Source organism: Phaseolus vulgaris, chromosome 9 (genome assembly GCF_051622355.1).
Source record: "Phaseolus vulgaris cultivar YP4 chromosome 9, ASM5162235v1, whole genome shotgun sequence".
Classification (NCBI taxonomy): Eukaryota; Viridiplantae; Streptophyta; class Magnoliopsida; order Fabales; family Fabaceae; genus Phaseolus; species Phaseolus vulgaris.
The window spans coordinates 39240123-39249200 of NC_143506.1; positions in this window are offsets into that span (position 1 = coordinate 39240123).

The window sequence follows — 9078 nt, forward strand, 5'->3', positions numbered from 1 at the left end:
TTAAATGTTTCTAACTATCTCACTATAGTTTGAAAAAGTGTTTGGATTGCGGTTCTAGGCTATCTCACTATAGTTTGAAAAAGTGTTTGGATTGCTGTTGTTAGTAAAATCTGAAAACATAGGAACAATCATATTTTTAAAGGTGGTGTGTTTATTATTACAAAATATTCATATTGGCACAACTAAATGATCTTGGGTCACAACTAAATCTGTTTCTATTTCCTTGAGTGCATTGATCATCTGGCTTGTATGTTTTTGATTAAGTGGTTGTGTACTTCAAGTCTTTGTCTGAGTAGTTTGGGTTTAAAGTATTTGTCCGTATGTATAAGCCTTGCCCTTTGGTTGGGATGCTTGCTTCGTCGTTAGTCTTAATTATTAGGTTTTAGCAAGCTGCAAGGAAAAATGTTGAGTCTGTTCTATCTTGTTCTGTATAAGGGTTGAACCATTTCTAAAAATGATTTTGTTCTGTATAAGGGTTGAATTATTCCTAAAAATAATTTTGTTTTGTATAAGGGATTCTTGCTTATTAGTGTATATATGTAGATGAACGAAATTAATGTAAGTTTGAATGTAGTAGAAGAAAAGGGCATCAACTTAATAATATGCAATAATGCACATGATGTGGGTCCAAACATAACACTTGTTAGGTAAAGAAGCATGGTTGTTTAGTCTATAAATGGGAGTGTAGTGATTGGTTTTGTTAGTATAGAGAGAGAGGTAGAGAGTGTAGATGGCACATCAATCAGATCTTGCTAAAATAGGATTGGAAGGGTTTGATCTGATAGAGAGGTTCTATGGTGCACCGATGAGAAGGCAGCAGAGGCAGGGACGTTGGGGGGTTCAGCCACCCCAAAACCACAAGGAAGAACCTCCTGTTATCAATAGCAAAGAAGCAGTTTCTAAGTTTGGTGGAATTATGGTTGTCAATTATTTTCCTAAGACTAAACCACACAACCGTTGGGGTAAGTTCATCCAAGCCTTCAAATGAACTATAACCTAAGACATCTTTATATATGTGTGTTTTCTAAGGATTCTTCATGCTCATAATGAAGACCATGTTCCAAGGATTCTTCATGCTAAGATGTTATGTAATGTTATGCTTCTAAGTTGTAATATTGTACTAAGAGCTATTATATCTATCATATCCATCATCAATGTCTACCCTTGGTTTTAAGAATACTGCATGTGTTTCATTCTTATCTACTCTGATGCTCATATACAAATATATATATATATATATATAATATTTAATTTGTTTTTATCAAAATATCAATAAAAAAATATAATAAATGTGATCTCCTTTAAAAATGGTCTAACTTTCTTAAAATGCAAAAAAACTTATATTCAAGAAAATTCTGCCTATCTATCTTCACACAACTAACTAAAAAACAAATTCAAAGATCAACTCTATCATTCTATTCTATCAATTAATTGAGTATATATAAATATGTGATTTATTGTAAGATACCATTAATTCCCTAATAACATATAACATGCCACGAATTCATTAATAGCATGCCACGTTCTGTATAATTTGTTTAATTACAAGAGATAAATAAGTGTGGCTAAATATATATGTGTGATAAATATCTTAACAAGTTATTAATGTATTGAAAATATTTTGTGTAACTAAGTTTTCATAAACCATTATAAAAAGCCACTTTATTTAGCAATAAAATATTACATTTAAGTAAATTAAAAAAAAAAAATATATATATATATATAAAAGTGAATAAAATGTTATTTAAATTTTTTAAATAAATTGTATAATAATTATCTAGAATAGATTGATTTAGTTCACCAATTCTAATTCTTGATAACAATATAAAAATAATAAAATTTGTTAATTTTATGATTTGCCTCCAATTTCATGAACCGTCTTCACCACCCCAACATCGTGAAACTTCACGAAACTTTATCTTGAAATTAAGGCGGCGAGCTCTTCGTGAGAATCGCGAAAGGTCGATTCGTCGAAAATCTCGCGCGGCGGGGCGGCACTTCCAGCTGTCGGTATCCGCCACCGAGTACTGCCACGCACGGCGTTTTCCACCGCGACTTGATTTTGGCAAGTGTGGGTGTCTGCTCTTCGGCACGTGTCGATGGCTGAAGAAGACATTCCAGCACAAAATGAAAAGAGGGAGGATGACAACACTTTCCGAAACAATAGAATAAATTAAGAAAAACAAATTGTATTATTGTTATTATTAAAATACTTACGTCTATTTATATTTTTACTACATTAAAATACATATAATTTAATTAATTTTATACATATATTGAATTTCTGCATGATATGCAAAAGAAAGATAGGAGGTGATAGCTAAGAAACAGAGAGATGAAGGAAGAAAAGAGAAGATGAAATTGTTTCTGAGAAAAACTGCAATTGAATTTTATTACGTTTCGTGATGCACGTTATATATGAATTACAAAATACAATAGATTGGGCTTCAGTCCAAGGTACAGAAAATGAAAGGCCCAAAACTCAATACTCTCCTTCAAGTTGGGGAATGGATATTCAACATGCTTTGTTTGTGAAGGAGTTTATGGAAAACATCATTGTCAAGTGGTTTAGTAGGAAGATGAGCAGATTTATCTTCAATACTTATCGGTAACAGATTGAAGAGACCTTGTTGAACCCTTTCTCTTACCACATGACAATCTATATCAAGATGTTTAGTCCTCTCATGAAAGCTATGATTTTGAGCGATATGTCTAGCAGACTGATTATCACAAAACAGATTTGTTGTGCTATGAGTGGTAATGTCCAGAAATCCTCCAGCAAGAAAGTAATCCACTGAACTTCACAACAAGTTGCTGCTAACACACGGTATTCTGCCTTAGAAGAAGACCTTGATACGGTGTTCTGTTTCTTGGTTTTCCATGATATTAGAGATTCTCCAAGGAAAATGCAGGAACCAGTGGTTGAACGACACATCAAGATGCAAGATGCCCAGTCAGAGTCACCGAACGCTTTGATTTGGATATTTGTGTCTTTCGGGTAAAAAATGCTTTGAGCATGGGAGGATTTAATATACCTGAGAACTCTCTGTGCAGCTTGATGGTGTTGTTTTGTGGGTGCTTGAACAAATTGACTAAGGCATTGTACAGCCAAACTGATGTCAAGTCTTGTGTTCCCCAAGTAAAGCAAACGGCCAATGATCCTTCGGTATGCAGAGACATCATGCACATCAGCTTGTTCAAACAACTTTACATTTTTCTTGACCATAGGTGTAGAAACTGGTTTCGCACCAATCATACCTACATCAGATAGAATTTCAAGTGCATATTTCCTCTGGCATGGATCCCTTTCTTTGTTTTAGCAATCTCCAAACCTAAAATGAATTTTAATTGCCCAAGGTCTTTGATGGCAAAAGTTGCATTCAAAGAACTCTTAACAGTTTGTATCTCTTTCATGTTATTCCCAGCAATCAGTATATCATCAACATATATGAGAAGTGCTGTAAAAGTGTTTTCAGTCTTTCTAATGAACAAAGAGTTGTCACCTTTTGAATGAGTGAAATTAATTGAGTAAAGAAAGGTAGTAAGTTTATCATACCATTGCTTGCTTGCTTGCTTCAAACCATATAAGGATTTAGTCAAGCGGCAAACCTGGTTTTCTTTTTCAATGGTGATCCTAGGAGGAAATGTCCATGTAGACTTCCTCTTGTAAGTCCCCATGCAGAAAAATGTTGTCAACGTCTAGCTGATCAAGGTGCCAGTCCATAATGGAAGCAACTGCAAGGATGCATCGCAAAGTGGTGAGTCTCGCGACTAGTGAATAGGTCTCCATGTAGTTTATTCCCTCTCGTTGTGTATATCCCTTTGCAACAAGTCTTGCCTTGTACCTTTCAATCTTCCCATTAGCTCTTCGCTTTATTTTGTATACCCATTTACATCCAATGGGAGTTTTGTTTGGAGGAAGATCTATGATTTCCCAGGTTCTGTTGAATTCGAGCGCTTTTATTTCAGATTAGCCTTTAACCACTCAGGGTGTCCCTTTGCTTCTTCATAATTTCGAGGCTCGATTTGTGATGAAAGGGACAAAGTGTAGTTTAGTTGTTTATCAGATAGTTTATTGTATGAAATGACAAAATCAAGAGGATAGCGTACCTTTGGGTTCAGACTCTTATTGCACGGTGTAATCATCATTTGATGATGATAATCTTCCAGATAAGTGGGTGATCTCCTAATCCGTGTGGATCGCCTCAGATCATCATGAATTGTTCTCGTTCTGTCTTTGTTCCTCACGTTCGAAGTTGCTCTCTTCGAGTTGCTAAAGACCATCATTCACATACATCATAAAATTGTCTCCTTCCCGAGTAACGGGCTGACTGGATTGACTATTCTTATTTTTCAGATCACAGAAACTAGTTTCATAGAAAACAACATTTCTTAATACATAAATCTCTCTAGAGTGTATGTCCATGACAATATAACATTTCACTCCTTTAAAATTGTAATATCTCAGACATCACAATTTAATTATGACTTAGCCTCACATGATCTCTATCATCAAACTATTGATGTCAATTACGACAAAGTTGTTCAAAAGAGTCTCGTTACACCTTTTTCCAATGATGTGAAGTATATTTAATAGTGTAACAATTTTTAAATATTAAGAAACTTTTATGCACAATTATATGGAATTACGAAAAATGATTTAAATTTTTTTTTGCAGCGTTTAATGTCTTATCTAACTAATTTTTTTATTTATTTTTTTATTGTATTTAAAATGAAAGATGTCAATATTTATTATTTGGAACCGATTTTTTTTTTATAAAACTTATTTTATTATAAGTCAAAATAAATAAATAAGAAACAAATACATCTATATTATATTTTTTTATTTTATGGAAAACGAGACATTACATGAATCTCTTTAATTTTTATGTGATTCATTATTATTTTTATTTTTGTGATTGAAAGTAGAGTCCCGTGAGAATGATGGGTGTAATAGGCTATTGTCAAATAAAGGAGAAAGTTGAAGAAGGTGAAAATTGTCTAAAAAATAATATAATTGGATGAAATCTCTTTATTGTGATTTATTTTGTTGTGTTAGTGGTTAATGTCAATGATTTTTTTTAACCATTACGTAATTTTTCTTGTTTATTATTAAAAATAGAGTTAATTTTGAAAAAAAAAACAAATAATTAGATTAAGAACTGATGTTAAAGTGACACGATTTTGACCATATCAAAAGAAAAGTCATATCAACATGACACGATTTTATCAACAATTTTTTTTAAAATTTTAATGTTATAATCAAGTCGTGTCTAAGTGACATGATTTCAAATTTAACGGATTTAAGACATGGTAAATAGATTTAGTAAAATTAACTAGTTAAATGAATTTATAATTGTACATGAACTTATAATTGTACATGAACTTGTATATAAAAAAAGCATAAAAATAAACACATTTTTTAAGAAATTAGATGCTTTAAAAATGGAATGATGAGTTAGTTAAACTATATATACTTAGCCTTGGTTTAGAAGCTGGTCTGAGCTGATTTTATTAGTTTGAAGACTTTTAGTCTTTTTTTTTATATATTAAGAGTTCAAACATTTCTCAAATATTTTCATTAATTTAATTATTTTTTATTAAAAAAAATATATAGACACATCTCTCAAAGAATTATCATAGACCCTACAAAATATGAGGAAATTGCAACCAGAAGAAATGGATAAATACAATGAGAAAAGGTTAAAATATATACAATTATAAAAGAAAAATATGGAATTGGGTGACACCACATAAAGGAAAAGAAGAATGAAACGTGAAGATGTAAGAATTTTTTTATCAAAAAATAAACAAATTTAGAATATATAAGGAATATTTCAATCTGTAATAAAAAAATACGAGTGATTAAAATATGAGTATTCCAGTAAAAAAAACATCTCAAAACTCAAGACTCACGAAATCCAAAGATCTAAACACGTATTATAGCAATCGTTTTAACAAAAACCATGACAAAGTTTCCATTTACACAAATAACTTGTGTTACAAACGTGGAGATAAAAGGATGATAATGTTTAGGGGCATAACTTTTTAAATAACTCTCTTTTGTAGATACAAGGACGATAATGTTTAGAATAAAAAAAAATTGTGAAAAAATATAATAGTGCAAAAGAGAAAAGTGAAACTGTCAGAGAAAATTCTTGGTTTATGCCGTCAATGTCCTACCCAGATAAGGTTTGAAGCTTGAATTGTTCTTCGTGTTCATCTCATAAAATTTATTTGGATAGAGTCCATCATATGCCCTTTTACTTTTACCATGTATTCGATGCTATTTCCACAAAATATCACCATCATAAGGGTCCCAAAATGTTCTTCTTTTTCAAAAAAAATAAAACAACTTTGCAAAGATCATATCATCATCACCACAACCTTCTTAGGTCTGTGAAATTAACTATTCACTGATTCCACCCAATGAAACAAAATATTCCAAGACAACTCCTTCTACTCATAGGCTAATTAAACCTTATCTCACAAACCTAGATGGCTACACACATTATTGGAGGTGAATGTATGTCTAGTTTACATCGCAATAACACAACATAATTCAATATACTACAAGAAAATCATGAAATAGAAATTAATTTTAAAAATAAAAAATAATTAATTATTATATTGACTAAATTAGAGACTATTTCAGAGATTAAATTTTTTTTTGGTTTCTCAATTAGTTTATATTATTGTTAAATGATTTATAAATTAGTATCTAATTAGCAACCAAAGTTTTTCTACCAAATTTAGAATCTAAATAATTGATAGTTAAAACATTGGTAGCTAATTAAATACCAATTTAGAAATCATTTAACAATAATAGAAACTAATTTAGAAACCAAAATTTGTTTTAGTTTCTAAAATGATCTCTAATTTAGTCACTATAGCAACTAATTATTTTTTTCTTCTAAAATTGGTTTCTATTACATGATTTTATTGTAGTTATACTAACCAAATTTAAAGATAAAAATAATTAATCACTATACTAATGAAATTAGATACTATTTTAAAGATTAAAAAATTATTGATATCTAAAGTGATTTCTATTATTAATAAAAATTTATAAAATATTTTTAAATTGGTATTTAAATTAGCTACCAAGATTTTAGCTACTAATATTTTAGATTATAAATTAGTCTTTAAAAGATAAGAGACTAATTTAGAATACAAAGTAGTAAGTAGTTAAAACCTTGGTAGTTAATGATTAGATATCAATTTAGAAACTATTTTATAATTTTTTTATTAATAATAGAAACAACTTTAGATACCAATAATTTTTTTAGTTTGTAAAATATCTTTAATTTAGTTAAATAATAACTAATTATTTGGTTTTTTAAAATTAATTTTTGTTTAGTAATTTTTTTTAGTGAATATTATAATATGTTGCTTAATTTTTATGTGTTACATAATAAATAAGTAAAATATAATTAGGTGTCGTATATAAATTAATTAAAATGATAAAGATAAAGTGATTAATGATCATGCAACAATGTTTACGTTAATGAGTAATTTGTTAAGATTAGTTCAAAATAAGTGAACATTCATATGGGAGAAATTTAAAGAGAGAATAAGAATTCAACCTATTTTTCTTTTGTGCTTAGAATTGAATTCAGATTAGATAAATGCTCTTTTCTGGTGTTTGTACTCCTTTGACCTAAAGGCACAATAAGAAATCAACATTGACTTAATAGAAGGTATTATTTGGGGTCCATGTGAATGAGACAATATGTTTAAAAGGAACCTTTAATTAGAATATCATAAGTATATGTGCATGTGGAATTCTCCATAGCAAATACTAGCTAGCTGGGCTAATTAAGTGAAAAATAATTGTTGGGTGCACTACATTTTATATTTTAGGTCATGTTGACGTGTGAATGGGTAAAAAAGTATGGTTTAAAATAAGTATAGTAATGGTGTTTTATTATTGTCTATGTAGTAAGGTTTATTTTTCTCTTACTCAAAATATTTGGAAAAAATGTTGCCTATTTATTTTAAACAACATTTTATAAAACGTGGACAAAATTATTAAAATATGAGTACTTTAGACAACTTTTTAGAATGTGGGTGTTTAAAATAATATTTTAGGCAACATTTTTTTAAAATGTGGGTGTTTTAACTAATATTTAACATAACATTTTTAAAGTGATTAAATAAGATTTAGGCAAAGTTTTTAAATTGTGGATAGTTAAGCCCAAGTAGTGTTAAGATTCGAAATTCACTTTGTCACTGAGTTGGAAGTTCAGACTCGGAACGAAGACTCTTGCATATACACATTGAACCAGGAGAAATCTCGTCTAAACCCTAAGCTGAAACGAGAATTTGAAGTCGTTCGTTACGAACCAGGAGCGATATTGTGTGAGTTTCGATCAACGATTGAAGGTAACCAGGAGTAATCACATCTAAACCCTAAGCCGAAACAAGAATCTGAAGTCGTTCGTTATGAACCAGGAGCGACATTGTGTGAGTTTCGATCAACAATTGAAGGTAACCAGGAGTAATCGCGTCTAAACCCTAAGCTGAAATGAGAACTTGAAGCCGTTCGTTACGATCCATGAGTGACATCGTGTGAGTTTCGATCAACTTGAAGGTAACTAGGAGAAATATCGTCTAAACCCTAAGCCGAAACGAGAATCTGAAGTCGTTTGTTACGAACTTTGAGTTTCAATCAATGGTTAAAGGTAACCAGGAGAAATCGCGTTTAAATCCTAAGCCGAAGCGAGAATTCGAAGTCGCTCGTTATGAACCATGAGTGGCATTGTGTGAGTTTCGATCAATAGTTGGAGGTAAGTGGTTGGTTCTTCAAATTGATTCACCCTTCTTCATTTCAGGTCAATCATTTTCTTTGTCTTTGTATTAATCCTTTGCTTTCGTGATGCATCACAATTTTTTTTTCCTTTTTGTCATTGTTTTTCAGTCATTAAGATTTTTTTAGGGTGGTTTTTCCATCTGGTTTTGTTAATTTGCATTTCTTTTATGATTCCATAAATGATTTGATAATATTTGTAGAATTATTTTCTTGTTGAGTTGAAGTTTGGAATGAATCTTAGTGTTATTGTATTTTGGAGTAGGAGG